The sequence below is a fragment of the Crotalus tigris genome, unplaced genomic scaffold, assembly GCF_016545835.1.
Source record: "Crotalus tigris isolate CLP2741 ecotype Arizona unplaced genomic scaffold, ASM1654583v1 scf7180000017551.9496454, whole genome shotgun sequence".
Taxonomy (NCBI): Eukaryota; Metazoa; Chordata; class Lepidosauria; order Squamata; family Viperidae; genus Crotalus; species Crotalus tigris.
Genome location: NW_024096469.1, coordinates 6,235,419 through 6,254,410, shown reverse-complemented (window position 1 = coordinate 6,254,410; position 18,992 = coordinate 6,235,419). Strand labels below are relative to the sequence as shown.

At 38.8% G+C, this 18,992-nt stretch overlaps 1 protein-coding gene across 12 annotated transcripts in view; it reads left to right on the top strand.

Moving 5' to 3' along the window:
• The window catches only part of RBFOX3 (RNA binding fox-1 homolog 3), a 488,491-nt gene that overhangs the window by 166,553 nt on the left and 302,946 nt on the right, over positions 1 to 18,992 (top strand). The window lies entirely within an intron of this gene.

Here is an 18,992-nt window from a genome sequence, read left to right as displayed (position 1 = left end):
GAATATCCCATCTGAATAGAATTTTTCTCTTTTTAAGTTCATTTACTAGAAAAGCAAACTCCTTTCTTCTTCTTCTTAAAATTTTAGATGGGATCTCCTTAAAAATTATGACATCTTGTGAAGCAATTTGAAATCTCTTCTTATAATAGGCTTGCACAATTTGATTGCGTAAGGATCTTTTACCAAAGTAAATTACCACATCTCTTGGCAGATTCTTCTGTGCTGCCACCACAGAGTTAACCCTAAATAATTTTTCAATTTCACTAAGTATTCCCTCTTTTTCTTTATTCAAAATCAATGCAAAGTCCTTTGCAACCATTTCTTTCAAATCTTCTTGCAAAGACTCTTCCAGGCCTCTGATTCTTAAGGCATATTCCATTTGTCCATATTGAAGCATAAGAATCTCATTTTCCATTTCTTTTTCCATACTTTCAATTTTCCCCTCCATTATGTCCACTTTTTCAGCTACCTCTTACACATGGGAGTTCACCTTTTCAAGAACAGAAGCAACTCCTTCTAAAGCCAAAACAAAATCTTGTCTCAAGATCTTATTATTTTCCTCTAAAATCTTTTTCATTTCTGCCCTAATTTGAATTATAACATCTCCCATCATGTTTTGCAAATCCTTCATAGTTATTAGCTGACCCCCAGAAGAGGGTGAAACTGTTGATTTAGAAGCTGTAGAAATCCCTGGACGCTTTGGAGCCATCTTAAAGAAAAACCTTTAGCCCTTCTTAAAAAATTATAAAAATTCCTTCAAAAATCATAACTCCCTCCAAAGAAGGTCATTATAATAAAAAGAAAAAAGGGAAAAAAAAAAAAGGAAGAGAAAAAGAATTAAAAAAAGCTTTACTCCTTCTTAAAAATTGCAAAAAATTAAACAGAAAAAAGTCCTTCAAAAAAGAGTCATTACAATATAAAGAAGGGAGAAGAAAAATAATAATAATAATAATAATAATAATTAAATAGAAAAAGTCCATTCCAAAAAAAAAATACTTAGAGATACCAAAAACAACCATTCTAATCATAAGAAAATAAAAAGGGAAAGGGAAAGGAAAGAAAAAGAAACACCAAAAAGCCTGCCGGTCAGCATTCTAACTTCAAAAAAAAAAAAAAACACCGAGAAATTTGCCGATCGCCATTTTACTTTCCCTTTCAACAGAGAAGAAAAAAAAAAAAATAAAATAAAAAGAGAGAATAAAAATAGAAGCAAGTCTTAAAACTTGAAATGCAAATAAATCAAAGAAAGCAAAAACTAAATCCTCTACTCAGCTCTGTCCGTTTATAAAAAAAAAAACTCACCAGTTCTCTTTAAGCACGGAGGTGTTTGCAGCGGCTCGTTTTGTCCCTGAGGACAAAAACAGCTGGGAAGCGGAGACAAGTCCGAACTCCGTGGGAGCACTCCTTTCACCCCCCCCCAAAAAAACTTGGGGGGTGCAAAAGAGGCTCTACCACTATTCAGACACTCTCTACCCCCCCCCTTGGCCCGGGAGGGGGATTTTGAACCGCTGAACAGCTGGTGTCTGCTGTTCATAGCGGTTCTTACACTTACCCAGGAAAGACGGCTACAAAGTAGCCGCCATCGCGCGCGCAAAATCCACCGGAAGTGAAGAGAGTGAAGAAGATCTTAAAGTCCAAACTCAATGGAGGAAATACCATAAAGGCAATCAACACCTGGGCAATCCCAGTCATTAGGTACACAGCTGGAATAGTGGACTGGACTCAAGCAGAACTAAAAGCAATGGATAGGCAGACCAGAAAAATAATGACAATGAATCATGCCCCTCATCCACGCAGTGACATTGATAGACTTTATCTACCAAGGCAAATAGGTGGGCGTGGAATGTTACAAGTACATCAGAGGGTTGAAGAAGAAAAAATGGCTTTGGAAGAATATCTGAAGAACAATGATGAAGATGCACTGAAATTAGTATATCAGGAAGGCTTACTAACTACTGGAGAGACCAAACTGGCCTACAAGAAAGACCAAACGAAGAACAAAATAGAGGCATGGGAAGACAAAGCACTACATGGCCAATACATGAGAAAAAAATAGCTGGGAAGGCAGATAATAACAAAACCTGGCAATGGCTAAGAGCAGGAAAATTGAAGAAAGAGACCGAGGGACTAATTCTAGCTGCACAAGACCAAGCCTTAAGGACAAATGCATACAAAGTCAAAATTGAGAAGACAGCAAAAGACAGTAAGTGCCGCCTATGCAAAGAAGCTGAAGAAACAGTGGACCACGTGGTAAGCTGTTGCAAGAAGATTGCACAGATTGATTACAAGCAGCGGCATGACAAAGTAGCAACAATGGTGCATTGGAAGATCTGCAAAAAATATCATTTGCCTGTAAGCAAAAACTGGTGGGATCATAAAATAGAGAAAGTCATAGAAAATGATAAAATTAAACTGCTCTGGGACTTCAGAATTCAAACAGACAAGCACCTGCAACATAACACCCCAGACTTAACAATTGTCGATAAGAAAGACAAAAAAGTCTGGATAGTGGACGTGGCAGTGCCTGGAGATAGCAGAATAGAAGAGAAAGAACTGGAGAAGATAACAAAATACAAAGACCTACAAATAGAAATAGAAAGACTGTGGCAAAAGCAAGCAAGGGTAGTACCAATAGTCATAGGCTCCTTGGGTGCAATCCCAAAACAACTGGAGCACCACTTGAACACCATTGGCATTGACAAATTCGCTATTAGTCAATTGCAAAAGGCGGCCTTATTAGGAACTGCTTCCATCCTGCGACGATACCTGTAATACCATCAAACATCCACATCTGCCTATCCCAGGTCCTGGGTAAGGACTCGATAGGTAGACAAAATGCCAAATCCAGTCTGAACATCTGGCTGACTGTGCGATGATCGATAATAATAATAATAATAATAATAATAATAATAATAATAATAATAATAATAATAATAATAATAATAGAGTTGGAAGGGACCTTGGAGGTCTTCTAGTCCAGTGGTGGTGAACCTATGGCACAGGTGCCAGAGGCAGCACTCAGAGCCCTCTCTGTGGGCACTCGTGCCGTTGCCCAAGTCCTAGGCCTTCAGCTGGGTTTTATAAAACATTTTCATTTTAGGCCTCCGCCGCCGTGTACAAAAAAAAAAAAAAAAGGTTCAAACAGTCATTTTCAACTTCTCTCGGGGAAAAAAAAGATCTTGCAAAGTTGGAATTGATTGACTTTTTTAGTCCCACCCAGTCTGCTGTTACCACTGCAGCCACGCCCACCCAATGGGCCACATCCACCCGGCACTCGATGATGCATAAGTGGGTATTGGGTTGCAGTATGGGCACTCAGTCTCAAAAAGGTTCGCCATCACTGTTCTAGTCCAACCCTCTGCTGGATATGAATCCCAGCATATGAATATGTAAGAAACCAGACCATTTGAACTGCCAATCAACAAGACAACCAACCAGCTATTTAGAATTAAACTATAGCTCCAAACAACCAGTTGCACAGCCAACCGATCACACTGGCACACAAGACATCTATAAGCTAAGGAGAAAAGGACAAGAAAATCCTGTTGCTGATGTTATTTAGTTGGTAACGAAACACTCAGAAATTATGTTGAAACATGCTTAGGGTGGGGTTGTGTTAAAAAGGAAAACAGATAATTGGCTAAGGAGGCATCCAATCAAGAACATTCACACAATAGTTGCAACAGTTGTACACTCTCAAAATAATAATACAGAAATCTTTTGTCCTAATTTTTAGGAGAGCATGACTATGACTTCCATCATTCCCAGTTGGCATGGTCAAATCAAGGTTAGCTGTAATACTGTAAACTACAGCGTCACTATATTTATGGAATACTAAGTTGGGCTATGGAAACCTAAAATATTCAGATCAAAGAAACTTTCAAAATGAATGTCAATTTCTTTCATACTTCTAACTCTCGTAAGGAGCTCTTCTGTGTATCTTAGCCACTTTCCAAGGAGCGCATTGGCTTCTGAGGTTAGGACGCTGGGCTGCCAATTGGCAGGTTCGTATTCAAGACTCATTGGTGCCAGTGGGTGCGGTAAGCTCTCATCACATGCTCCAGCTCCTGTCAACCCAACAGTTTGAAAGCTGACTACTGCCAGTAGATCAGGGGTGGGCCCTTTTATGACTTGTGGACTTGAACTACCAGAATTCCTCAGCCAGCATGTCTGGCTGAGTAATTCTGGGAGTTGAAGTCCACAAGTCATAAAAGGGCCAAGTTTGAAGACCCCTGCAGTAGATTAATGGATACCACTTCAGTGGGCAACTTACATAGGGACACAAAAGGATCTGGGCATCCTCTGGGCAAGAATGATATCATCATCATATCCTTTCACCATGGAAGCTTTAGTGCTTCCAACATGGGGAAAAAAGCCATTTTCCAAATGATTGTTACCTCAGTAGTGCTGGGAACTAATAATATTCAATCCTTCATGCAGATGCTGAAGTGCATATTTGAGCAGGTAAAACTGAACTCCCTGATGTCCCTGGAGGGGAAAGAGATAACAAAAACTTTCCATGGTGTGAATGGAGTCAATGTAAGGGGATAATAAATGCTAAAAGTTGCTAGTACCAGTAGAAAAGGGCAGGTTTGGAAGTTGCTGGGAAAAAATGTAGAGCTGCTGGATCAGCCCATATTAAAGCTGCCCCATGTTATTATGAGACCCCATGTTCCTGAAGTAAAGGTCACATTATAATTTATACTGCATTAGGAAGTCCTATGTGTTATTTCAGAAGCATGCAACTTGATGGGCTTTGGGTCTCTTCTGCATTCTATTGGCAAGGAGTGATCCCTATAAGTCTGCAGATGGTTTGATTTCTTACTTAAATGGGCTTTTTTTTTCCCCCTACCACAGTAGAACATGCTGAAAGTAGCATTGCAAGTTTAATTATTGCATGAGAGCCTGCACATTTTCTAGAGCCGGGATTATTCACAGAAATGTTATCAGCCTTCCTTTTCATGTTCTGTTATAGTTGGTTCACACACATCATTTAATTTTTCATGCTTGCCTTCATCTCAGCCATTGATAACTCCCATCAATGTGTGAGATCATTTGGAAATTAAAGCTTTGATGTTCACGTGCAAGTCATTGCCAGCAACTATGTGTGAATTCAACCTTAATTTTCACCTTCTGCTTTGTTGTTAATTTTTTCCCTAGAACTATAATCTCCCCTATTTTACATTGTAGACATTGTGTAATTTAATACAAGTAAAGTTTGCCAGAACCATGACAATATAAAAACGTGAACGCCCTTTCGCAGTAAAAAGCCTTAGGAGAAATTTGGGAAAATAGTTTATGCCCCCATTAGATGTCTTCTGAATACTGTGGAGTTTATTCTGCTAGACTGCTGCTGATGAGTTGTTCATGGTTGAAGAGGCATTTTATAAATACTCATACAAAAAAAGGGGGGGATCCATTATTCCTGTTTCCAGCATTCAGAGATTTGGAAATTGCCTGAGGACGAAGTTGTCTTTCTCCTTCTCTTTCTAGCAGTTATTTTGGGAAATTAATTGTGGATGGATATAGCTACTATATATTTATCTAATCCTTTAGGACAATTCTCAGGACAATTGTATGGGGGGGAAAATCACTTTTCTTATTATAAATTCCACCCTTTCTTGCCAAGGAAGAAGAAAAGACAAATGTCATGAGGTGGTTTTAAAAGACCTGAAAGGAATGGTTCTTCTCATCTCTTTTAGTTGTAGAAAGCCCCGCATCTGCACCCATAAATATTGTTCAAATTGACTGAATGGCCCCTATGTTGTCATTCTCAGTGTCTTCTATGAGTTTTCTGTGATGCAGTTATGTGGGCTCTTTGCTGTGAATGCAGTGTGGGCACAGGATGGTAGTTCTGTAGATTTCACATTAAGGCCATGAGGTTTATTAATCTTCCTTGAAGAAGTGAAACACTCAGCAATGGCAGTTGTCTGTTGACTGGTATGTGCTGCTGGCCGGCATTGTCAACACACGTGATCTGTTGGAACAGCGTGTCTTGTCTTTTCATTCTTCCAGACATCTGGCTTGGGAGTTAAGCAAAACATTTTTTTCACTATCTTCTTCCTGCTGGTACAGGAACTGGGTATAAGCCCCAAACACTGATTTCATTCTGGTGTACCAGCTATCCAGAAAGAAGTCATTTAATACTTAGTAATACTGTACTCATGAAGGAAAAAGGAAGAGGGCTGCAACTTTATGCAAAAAGCATTTATATTGTTGTTAGTATTACTACGACAATTGGCATCATGATGAGTTTAGTGTTCAGGTGGCTGCTTGACTGGAGTATTTTGTAATTGGAGGGGCTGTTGATTGTACTACCTTAACTTTGGGCCTGGACTATGTTACAAATATCCCTTCATCAAGAAGAGCCTATCAGTTGTTGAAACTAATAGCTGTGGAGACATAAAGGCCCATTGATCTGAAGCAAGTGATGTACTTGAAAGAAGGATCACTGGTAGAACAGGTTCATAAATAGCCAATGCTTTTCTAGTCTTCCAAGCGCCTGTTTTAAAGGGATTTCTGAAATGCAGGGAGTGCTGCTTTTTCTGCTTCAGTCCCTATGGGGCTTATAATAGTACATTGGCTGTTTGTCGGTGTTTTATGTTAAGGATTAGTCCAGGGGTAGTCAACCTTGGCTCTTTTATGACTCGTGGACTTCAATTCCCAGAATGTCTGAGCCAGCTAAGCTGGCTCAGGAATTCTGGGAGTTGAAGTCCATGAGTCATAAAAGAGCCAAGGTTGACTACACCTGGATTAGTCTCAAGTACCTTTTGGGATGCTCAAAATTGGGGAGTAAGTGGGATTTAAAACTGTTCTTTCAAGTAATTGCAATACATAGCCCTGTGTGTTCTCAACATACACTACATTGGAAAGTCCAAGGCCTATGACTTTTCAGTGTACTGCAATATTCTCCTTTTACCAGGGCTTTAGACCTCTATTGATGAGGAAAATAAGTGTTCTCATTACATATTCTTACTTGATTAGCTAATGCACTTTCAGAACCTTAAAAAAAAATTCCTAATCTTTGAACGTATTGCTTAACCAATCTTATTTCCACTGTGCTTTTAGAAGCTTAGAAAACAATAAAACCTTTTGGATTCAACCCAAATGTCGGGGTTTTTTGTTGTTGTTGTTTTAACTATGGCAAATTGACCTTTGAGACCCTCAGTGGTCAGCCTGAATGGAAGTGATTTAAAGCAAGGGTGCTGCTTGGAATATTTATCGTGCTTATGCAGAAAAGGACTGCAGCAGATTAATTGCCATCTGCAATTGAGGAAATGCTGAAGCTACTATCACTTTTACATGTGTATCTCTCTTGGGCATACTGGGTTGATTTTGGGTGGAAGAGGAATTGCTATGTAGAAATGGGTAAAGAGGCTGCAGTTTGGGTCAGAGAAGAGCAGAATTGATCCCTAGCCCTTAATATAGATTAGGTTCAAACACAGCCAAGCAATGTTTAATTTTTAAGAATGGTTTGTTGACTAAGCCACAAAGACTTGCATATATTTCACTAAATTGCAAACCTCATACAAACCATAATGCCTGATTTCAATATGTTGAGTCAAAACTGTTTAGGCACAAGTGGATGCAGTCACAGAAACATCAAAAGAATTTTCAGTGATGTCCCAAAATACATTTTTAAAAAGCTTTCTCTACTATAAATAAAAGGTTACCATTTATAGTACACTAAAAATTTGTAATGTATGCTGTGTTTTGATGACAACTAATTGCAAGCCTAATTGATTCATTCTGGAAAGAACATCCAACTTTAAAGAGCAAAGTAAATGTAATATATGTTCTTTAATAAATAAGATTATTTTAAAATGCTGCACCTTTAAGAAAACTGTTCACTATTCACTCATGTGGCACAACAATGAAATTCCTTCTAAATAAAACAGTCGTACTATTTTCTTACTGGAAGATAACAATAAAGAATCTTGTGTGTCTTAAAGACTAAGAACTTCATTAGTGAATAATATGGAATAAGCTTTCATGGATCTGATCAACCTCCTCAGATAAATATGAAAATATGGGCTCAGGTGCATGGAAGTTTATACTATAGTAAATTACATAGCTATGTCACTTGAAATTAGCTTAAAAACTGGTATGTTAAACTGGAACTCTTCCTTCTCCTCAAAAAGGCAGATCGAAGCATCTACAGATGGAACATCCATTTCTGAAAGTCAGCTGCTATTTCTTGTCCCAGAAGATATTGAATGTATTATGGAATGCTTCAGCTCAACATTAACAAGACTGAGTTGCTGTGGGTTTCAGTTCCCTCCTCCCAGATCACAACAGAATAACAGAGCTGGAAGGGTCTTCTAATTCAACCCCCTACTCAAGCAGGAGACTCTACCATTTCAGACAAATGGTTGTCCAATCTCTTCATAAAAACCTCCAGTGATTGATTACCTACAGATTTTGAAGGCAAACCATTCCATTGGTTAATTGTTCTAACTGTAAGGAAAACTCTCCTTGATTAGTTTCCATTCATTGCTTCTTATCTTGCCTTCAGGTGCTTTGGAGAATAGGTTGACCTCCTCTTCTTTGTGGCAGCCCCTATTGGAACACTGCTATCATGTCACTTCTAGTCCTTCTTTTCATTAAGCTAGACATATTCAATTCCTGCAACAGTTCTTCATATATTTTAGCCTTTAGGTCTGGAAGTCTCCCATTGTTAAATCTCAATGGGGTAACACAGTCAGGAGATAGCCATGGCCAGGAAGGCTTTTGCACAAATTTATCTTGTGTGCAACTCACACAGGTGACAACTTTGGCCTTTACACACCAAGCTAGATCAGAAGGCACTGCTCGCTTTCATTCATGCTTCGGTCACTTCCCATTTGTATTGTTGCAATGCAGTCAACACGGGCTTGCCCTGAAGTATTGGAAACTTCAGCTTGTCAAAACATGGTGGCACATGAAATTTTGGATGTGCCATGGTGTACCAATGTAATGTCGCTGCCACATGGTCAGCACTTCCAGTCGGTTCTAGGTACAATTCAGGGTGCTGGTTGTCAGCTTTAAATATCATATGGTAATGGGCTAGGTTACTTGTGGGAATGCCTATCTCCAATGGTTTTATCTGTCCTATCAGATCCAGTATGGTGGGCACGCTGTAGGTCCCTTCTGTGAAGCAGTGTCAAATGACAGGAGCCAGGTGATACATCTTTTTTGTTGTGGCACCTGCTTTATGAACAACCTCTTGACTAAGATTTGGACAGTTCCAACCCTACTAGCCTTCCAGAAGGCCTTAAATGCATGCTTGTCCCACTAGTCACAGAGGCCAAAATGTTAATAGAGCCCAGCATGTGTGTGTGTATGTTGATGCTGTTTGAAAATTTTTGGTCTCAGGCTATTGGAAAGTTTTATAAGGATACCTCAACAGGATTTTTAATTGCCTGTTGTTTTCACTTTTATTACATGCCACCCAGATGTGTTTATATGATCATATAAATGTATCAGATATATAAATAGATGCCCAAAATATTTGAATCAGTCTGTTCCAGGAAGAGACCAATCTATTTTTCATGTTACTGCTAGAAAGGGGAACTATTATTTTGTGGGGTTTTCTGTAAATAGAGCACTTGAGCTATACCTCCTCCTCTCCCTTTAGGGTATGAAGACATCTTTCCCTGTCTGCACAAACTGCAGCAAGGGCAATTCAAGGGACGTGTTTAGAAAAATGGGAAATTCTCTCAATACACAGCAGGAGCCAAACATGTAGCAGGCATAAACTAAGCAATACAAATCTACAACCTTGTTTTAGCTACTTTTGCAAGTTAGGATATTGGCTGTATGCATTAATGTCAGAGCAGGACAGATTCTCTGATGCCTCCCTAAAGGAAGATCAAAATCAAAATGTTCTTCAATGCTTGCCTTGATATGTTTGAGTAGTGTTACAGTTTGATCTGAACTTGGCTTGGGGAATATAAGCAAGAAATTCTCTTTCAAGTGATTTTTGCAAGTCCAGTTGACCTTCATTTAAATCCCAATTATGATGAAACCACATAGGAATGAAAGGAGAAAGTGATCTTGGTTATATTTTGGTTATCTTGGAGCCGTGATGGCGCAGTGGTTAGAATGCAATATTGCAGGCTGGAGTTCGATCCTGATGGGGCTCAATGTTGACTTCCAGCCTTCCGAGGTCGGTAAAATGAGGACCCAGATAGTAGGCGGCAATATTCTGAACCTGTAAATCGTTCAGAGAATGCTGTAAAGCACTATGAAGCAGCATATAAGTCTAAATGCTATTGCTCATTCCTCATTTCTCTGCTTTGGTGGGTCCATTGCTCTATAAGAACATGAAGGTAACTGAAGTGAGCAAGAGTTTGCATTTTTAACAATAGAAAATCTATTCAGTGTTGAAAACTTGTTAATCTCAGAGGACCAAGCAAATGCTGCCATTGTTACTAATTACTGTGTAAAAGTGTCAAAACAGATACATCTCTGCCAAATGTTAAAGGGAAACAAGATTTAAAAAGGAAAGTGAAGAAATAGATTTGGAGGTGGAAATATCATCTTTATAAAATGAGCAAAAGTATAATGGAGTAGGAGGGTGGTTTATTCTTTTCATAGAGGTATTACTTGCTTCCCACTAGTAATTATATTCCTTTTCATTGACTTGGCTAAATTGGACATCACAATCAGATTTGTGGATTCCCGTATTGGTTTCTTCCAAATGTATTTTGTAAAATATGAAGCACTGAATATATTTGTTGGAAGATAAATATTTTGGAAAGTGATGAGGAATCCTTTACATTGACTTTACATTGAATAAAAAGAGATCATACGAAAAACCAACAGGTTTCAATGGTGGCCAACTACTGTAAGTGCTCATCAGAAGCCATTAAGTAGGGAAAGAATGGGAAAGCTTGTATCCCACAGCATTTCTATGAAAAGATGCTGCCTTTAATCCTGGAAATGGCTAAGGGTTATTATAATAAGGATGATGGTCTTATCCTTTTTGAATCATCTAGCTTTTTCTAAAGTTATCCAAACTGGCATTATTACATCTAAATGTAGAACAGTGGTTCTCAACCTGTGGGCCGGGACCCCATTTGGGGTCGAATGACCATTTCACGGGGGTCGCCAAACAAGGCTGTCTGCCATTTTTTCCCCCTTTTCTTTGGCCACGCCCCTGGCACCCAGTGATGTATAAGTGGTTGGGGGTCACCACAACATGGGGAACTGTATTATGGGGTCGCAGCATTAGAAAGGTTGAGAACCACTGATGTAGAATGAAGAAATAAGGACTGTAAGCTTTATTTAATTGACTATTATGGATAGAAGAAAGTGGGAATGTCCATTAAATCTGAATGTCCATTAACTTTGAATTTAAATCATTAGCATCAGTTTATGTCCTTGATCAAGCGAATGGTGTCATTTTTAGTAAAACTCTAATTTAATGGACAAATACTTAATTGAGGAAGCCTTGGTGCTCTCTAAGCTGGGTTGTTTTCTTGCAGATGTTTCATTACCCAAACTATGTTATGTCATCAGTGCTAGTAACGAGTGCAGTTTGCTGTCAGTTTATATTCTAGTGGCTTGCCTGTCAGTCAAAGACTTAATTTAATGGATAAATCTTCAATATAACAGATGCTGTCTGTTAAATCAGGATGGAATCTGAATCAAAAATGTGCTGTTGTATACAAATCCTACTAAACAGAGGTCTGTTAAAATGGAATTACAATATTTTGTTTTTATTTGTCAGGAAACTTCCACTATTCAATGTCAATGTCTGACTCTAGATTCTGCTATTTGAAAAAAAGGAGACAAATGTTTCCCTGTTCGTTTTATTTATATTTATTCCGTGATCATTTTGTCACCGTCCTGCTTACATTTTTCACATATAAAAAGGCCTAAACAATGTGAAAGAGAACCTTGATATTTTAGCAGTGCCTACAAATGATCAACAGGAGGGGTAGCACTCTGTAGGTTGTGTTCTGTTTCACAAAACATTGACTGAAATGCAAGGAGTCTGTAGAGCTGCTACACTATTCAACTTTTATATGAACAATGTTTTCTGTAACTTTATCAGATGTGCAATTAAGCAGTAATTTGTTTTCTGCTCTCTGTAAAGACAGTTGCCTATTCATTATTTAAATGGTATAACAAAAAACAAATCAAGAGGGCTATAAGTAAGCTGTGTATATGATATAACTCATAAGTATAGGATTGTAGGCTATAAAAATGAATACTAATTTGTAAAGCAGAATGTGTAACATATTGCAATTATCATTGATGCCAAAATGTATATATTTGCTCTTTGTTCATCATTCTAATTTGATATTCAAATCAGAGTTGGGCAATCTATAGCTCCTAAGGAGACTCAAACCCCCTTCAACTGTGTCACTAAATCTCAGCATATTTACCAAAAAACAGTGTGCATTCCAGCCACTTGGAAGTAAAGTAATCTTAGCCCTGCTTTACAAATGTTCCTTGCCAAAAACCAAGTAATCTTTTTTTCATCCAGCTGTGTGATGAAACCATATTCACTTTATTTCTGTGGAGATTTTCAGCCATCCAGGTCATGGTTGTCCCAAGTAGCTTTTTCAAAAGACAACTGGACTTTCATTGTTTTTTCCTTGAAGACATTTTGCTTCTCATCCAGGAAGCTTCTTCAGTTCTTCATTATTGCTTGGGCTTTCAGCCCCACCCCATATCAGATATGGCCTCCAGCCTCTGTGCTTCTTGCTTTTTACTGGCTTAAGGCAGATGGAAATTGGAATGGCTTCTGATTTCCCTGATGAAAAATTATTTATGTAGCATCCTAAGTATAAGAGCCAGTTTGGTGTAGTATTTCAGGCATTAGTCTAGAAATATGGAAATTGTAAGTTATAGTCCTCTTTTAGACACAAAGTCAGCTGAGTGACTGCTCTCAGCTCTAAGAAAGAGGCAAGGGCAAGCCACTTCTGGGTGTGGGGGGGAACCTTTGCCAAGAAAATTGTAGGGAGTCACCAAGAGTCAAAGTCATCAAGATTGAAAAGGTCACTAGACTGGAGTTAACAAAGTGTGTGATATATTATTGTGATGATAGCCTGATTTACAGAACATAGTGTGGTTTGTCTGATTTGGGCTAGTATTGTAACCATGGTTAATGGTTATGCATATTATACAAAGAAAGTTAACATTTCCCCTGTGGTTTGTCTGGTTTGGGCTAGTATTGTAACCATGGTTAATGGTTATGCATGTTATACAAAGGAAGTTAATATTTCCCCTGCTCCCTTATGGGGGAATGGGAAAGTAAAATAAGCTGTTACTCTAGCTTCCCTATGCCTTGTCAGCTTCCCTCCAAAAACTTCCCAGTCATCAGGATACTGCTCAGCAACTTGGCGACAGTAGCATTATATTCTTAAATCACGCTTGTGGCTGCTGTTACTTCTGCAGCAAAAACTAGTGAGTACTTGTGTGGACAAAAACTAGTCAGCATGCCACAGAGATAACTTCAAACAGACAATTTGGAACGGATCAAGCCCAGTTAAATGTCTGATGGTACAATGTATGCTTGACAAAGTCATCTTAGCCCTTCCTTAGTGCAGAGAGTTTACAGTGTCTGCCTTCACATTCTTAAATATTGTTGAGACACTGGGTGTCGAAAATTTGATGTTTTTCCTCTTTTTCTCCATGAATGGCATGTGCCAGATAGGTTGAAGGGAAAGTTGTGGTGCTTCTCTAATCTTCTGGTCTCTTGCCTGTGTCCCTGTCAGCAATGATAAATCTTCTTGACTTCTCTATTGGCAAGACACAGAAGGATGGAGACAGCTCAGCTTAGCCGTCTCTGTAGCTCCTTCCTTTTCCATATTAACAGGGAGCTATTTTGTTTCTTGGATGATGTTGATGTGATGTGGCTATGCTTGGGGAATGGGTTCTGCAGTAGCAGCAGCATACTTCTGTTTAATGCAAAGACTCCCACAGTTCTTGGGGTGCTCCCAGCTATCAGCAGCCTGCATGGATGACTAAGAGAATTCTACAAAAATAAATGATTACATGATCTCCCTCATTTTCTGCTGCATGCGCTTTTGTGGCCACAGAAAGAGGGAAACAGACGTCTTTAGCATATTTCATAGAACAAGCTATGATTGAAGTGGATGTGTTTACTAATCAACATATTGTCCTCACAGGACTGGAAACATTGCTGTATATTGTGCAGACCTTGTTCACTAGGTGCCAAGCCTTTCATATCATCATTAGGAATTCCAAAACAGTGTTGATAATGTTGCATTACCTTGGTCATGCAGGCCAAGTGTATATGTAATTGTCCAGCTTTGGTTGTACAAATGTGTGACAGGAAGATACAAAAAGCAAGGAAGATGACCTTGACAAAAATATGCAAGCATTGTTGCCTGGGCAGAAGAGAAGTAAATCATTTTTTTAGGTCCAGATCATCCAGATAAGATTTGTACTATTAGAAGGAGGAGGGCTTACAGCAGAGTTAGATCTGCAAGATTCTATTATTATAACCAGTCTCTTTTTTTGAACGTGGGACCATGGGAATGCTGTGATGGGCATAAGTGTGAGGATCAGTGGAAGATTACTTTTTTCAGTGCAGTTGTAACTTTGAATGGTCGGTAATTAAAAGGTTGTAAATTGAGGACTAGTTGTAATGCAAATAGAGGAAGGCTGAATTTCACACACTGATTTAATCACATATACTTTAAGAGGTGAGACAAATTTGAAGCTGCTCCAGGCAGGTCTTAGATAGGGTATGAAGTAGCAGCATTGTTTATAATGTCCTCTCCATGGCAATAGTATCACTGGTAGAGCTATGGCTGGGGAGACTTCACAGCACCAGCAGACTTACAAGTTGCTTGTTTCCTGTGTTGATAATAACTGCAAATGAAGCCAGTTTAAGAAATCACTTTCTGGATTTCAAGCTATGGCAATGATGTTGGTCAGATATTCTGTCCTGATGGCCCCTAACTGGTGGATCCCCATGCTTCTTTACCCCTCGTACCTGTGCTGAGAAAGCAAATATATCTTTTCTTTTTGTGAGCAGGTCTTTCAGGGTAAATGTTTTCTATTTGTGTCAGTAAGAACGTCCAACAGTCATAGAATCATATAATTGGAAGTGATATTAGAGGTCATCTAGTCCAACTACCTATTGCTTGCTCATAGTGATCATTTCATTAGTCCAAGGATACGCTGATGGAGCAAACATGAAATGCCACCATTTCACCTTGCTTTCATTCAAGCTAGAAGGAGAAGCTGATAAATTCTTACGAATTTTTCACTCCAGGCTTTGCACTCAGTTCAAAGATATCCTTGTTTTCAGCACTTGCTATGCAAGCTTATTAGAAGAGCTTCAGCAAGCCTGGAAATGTTACTAGATTGTAGTTCAGGGCAACTGGCAGTTGCATCCAGTGGGTTGTTTTTTTCTTTCTGCACAGTTATCAGGAAAACTTACAGGAGCTTTCTTGCTTTCTTGATGTACTTGCCTGCATGAATGTGTGTGTGCATGCACAGATTCCTACTTTTCCCACTCTTTCTCCTTGCTGCTTTCCTTTCCTTTCCCTTCTATTAGCTAGTCCCATCCTCCTATTCCTCCAATGAACTCCCAGAGTTTAGATCTGTGGAATAGATTTAAATAAAAAAAGAAACAACAGCAGCAAAAGAAAGATCCTTTATTTCACCAGTTCACCAGGGGATGGGCTTAAAAAATGAAAATGAAGGAAGATATACTGTTTCATCAGTAGGTTTCAAAAGAAACAAGATAAATGATCTAGCATAGGGGTGTCCAACCTTGACAACTTTAAGACCTGTGGATTTCAATTCCCAGAATTCCCCAGCCAGTTATGCTGGCTAGGGAATTCTGGGAATTTAAGTCCACAAGTCTTAATGTTGCCAAGGTTGGACACCCCTAGTCTAGCAGCTCAGGATGAAGTAGCCATGGAAGGTAGCAACCAATGGCTCTGGAGGGGTGGCTGTCAAAACAGATGCTAGCAATTGGAGCAGAGATACTTACAGGTCACATGATCATGGGGATGCTGTACTAGTTGTGTGAAAAACTGTCATAAGTCACTTTTTTCAGTGCTGTTGTAACTTTGAATTATCACTAAGTGAATGGTTGTAGATCAGGGGTATCAAACTGCCAGCCTGTGGGCCGGTTGCATCATACGGAGGCCGCGCCCACTCCAGCTCCGGCAATGCAAAAAAAGTCAAGATATGTCACGTGATGCGGCAAGTTTGACACCCATGTTGTAACTCAAGGATTACCCATAATTCAAATTAGTACCTTGAAGGCTTGTCCGTTGTTGATATTGGTTAATTGTATATAAGACATATTGAGATCCCCTTTAAAGAATTTAGCCATGTGAATGAGTGGACTATTATGTCTCCTATCAGGCTCAACATCTTTATCAAGGTTTTTTAAATAAGTGATGGGCAGGTTTTGACTTTACTTCTCTTTCAATCATCTCACTCAATTTTTATCTGTTATCCAGGTTCTCATTTAATGTTCCCATATGGCAATGACCTAAGGTTGCTGACTTATCTTGTCAAGTGTTGGTTGGTTATGAGTCTCCCCAAAGACTGCAGTGCATAAAGGCAAGGCAGAACCTTGCTAGTGCCACAGGGGCAGATAATGCAAGACAAAACAGTAGCAAATATGAAAAAGGATTTTATAGGAGAAGAACCAAGGTCCAGGGCATTAAAAGGAAACCTGAACAAAATTGCTTATTTTTGATCTTGAAACCCTAGGGCACCTCATCCAGGATAGCAACTTTTCTGGCTTGTGAGGAAAAGTGTCACAATATTAAGAATCCTTATCTGAGACAAAGCTATTTCTGGTTTTGGAGCAGATTGACAGTGGGTGTATTCTTTTAAAGATTTGTCACCAAAGAATTCAAACCTGAAACCAAACTCTAACCAGCAGTCTGTTTACCAGTCCGGGAGAACTGAACTAGATGAATTGTAGAAAATTAAAATCTTGCAGTAGAGAGAAGAAAGAGTACGTTCACCCACACATATTGTAGAAACTGAAATGAACTATCCCTGAGAGTTCTATTGGATACGGTTAGCAAGAGGATTTAGAAATTGAGTTATGACAGATTACCTTGATAGGGACTGATAGAAAGAGCTGGCTGAGAAACCAGGAGGCCTTTTGGCAATGAACAGACTCATGCTAAGCTGTTACCCAGCTGTGCATTTTAAAAGAGGCTAATGAATGGGTATAATTAGGTGGAAAGGGAATTCCAGCTACTTGGGGTAGGCTAAAGGGACTGTTTGCAAGATGTTGGTCTTCCTGGTTCTCTTTCTGTGTTTTTACTCCTTTTTTAAAAACTAATTTTATCTATACTATTTTTAAATTGTTAAAAATAAGTTTATTTTGAAAAACATGCTCTCAGCTAGCTATATCTGCAATGGGGGGGGGGGGGATGACCTAAAAAGAAATATGTTCTGGATCTGGTATGGGTATACATGCTGTATGTGTTTGTACTTCCACAAAAAATGCATACAAAACCCTCTAGGTAGGTTTGTATGGTAGCCATGTATCACAAGGAAAATGTGCATTTGGGGTAAATGATGTTTCCTTAAGTGTGTACTGTCTTGGGATCACATGGCTATTGTGCAAAGGCAGGAAAAGGCACAGTTTTCTTAAAGAGCTCTTGAGTACATCCACGCTGGACCCAAAGCATGTTTTCTACTTGATGCATATTCTGAGGACCATCTAATTGGGTGGACATTTAGTAACTGCATAGATGAATATTGCAAATTATTATAATATATAATATAATATTGCAAATTATTACAATAGGTCTTGTGTTCCTCCATCCAACTTGCCCATTCTTCTCCTTCTTCTATTTGACCTTAACCTCAAAAAGTATAGCATTTTTTTCAGTTCACTTGTATTGTGGCCCAAAATATGTGTATTTCTGCTTATTATAGGTGGTCCGTGACTTACAACCATCATTTAGTGACTGAATTACAATGACACTGAAAAAGGCGACATGACTCTTTTAATTCAGACATTTGGCAACTGACATGTATTTATGACGGTTGCAGTGTCCTGAGGTCATGTAATCACCTTTTGCAAAGGTGACAAGCAAAATCAGTGGGGAAGCCAGATTCATTTAACAACTGTGTTACTAACTTAACAACTGCAGGGATTCACTTAACAACTGTGGCAAGAAAGGTTGTAAAATGGGGGCAAAACTCACTTAACAACTGCCTTGCTTAGCCACAGAAATTTGAGGCTCAGCTGTAGTCATAAATTGAAGACTACCTATAATTGTTATCCCAGTAAGCAGTCAGTGTTTATTTGATTCAGTATAGTTAAAGGTACATTCATTTCATAACCCTCTAAATAGCCACCTCCAAATTTGCAATTAGAAAGCATTTATTTTATTTCTCTTGCTTTTTCTCAGTGCTCAGATTTCAGAGCTCTATGTTACAAACATTGTAGTTCTGATATTGATATATTTATCTTCTGTTATCCTGTTTGCCACTGCCCTGGGAACAATCTCTTCTTCAGTTCTACAGTATACCATCCCTTCTAAATCAGATTAACTCAGGTTTTTCAGTTTCCTTTTTAGTTTTATAATGAGTTCTTCTAAGTCTTCTTTACTTCTGTCTAATGAAGCGGTGTCTATATATTTTAAGTGGTTAGTATATCAGCTTCCTATTTTGATTTCCCACTATTATTTCCTCTAGTCCTTCCTTTCTTATAACGCATTTGCTATATAAATTAAATGGATAGAAGACTAATGACCATTTTTTGTCTCACTCCCTTTCCTATTCTGAACTGCTCTTTCTCCCAGTCTATTTTTTTATCGTAGCTTCTTGTTCATTACAAAGACTCCTGAGAAGAATGCTCAAGTGTTGTGACACACAATATAGTTCATATTATGACACAATCTACACAAAGCTTTGCTATAGTCAGTTAAGCAGGTTAACCTCTTTAAATTCACTTGCTCTCTCTGTTATTCATCTTACCTTAGCTATCTGATATTTGCCTTTTCTGAAACCTCCTTCTTCATATTACACTCCTTGTT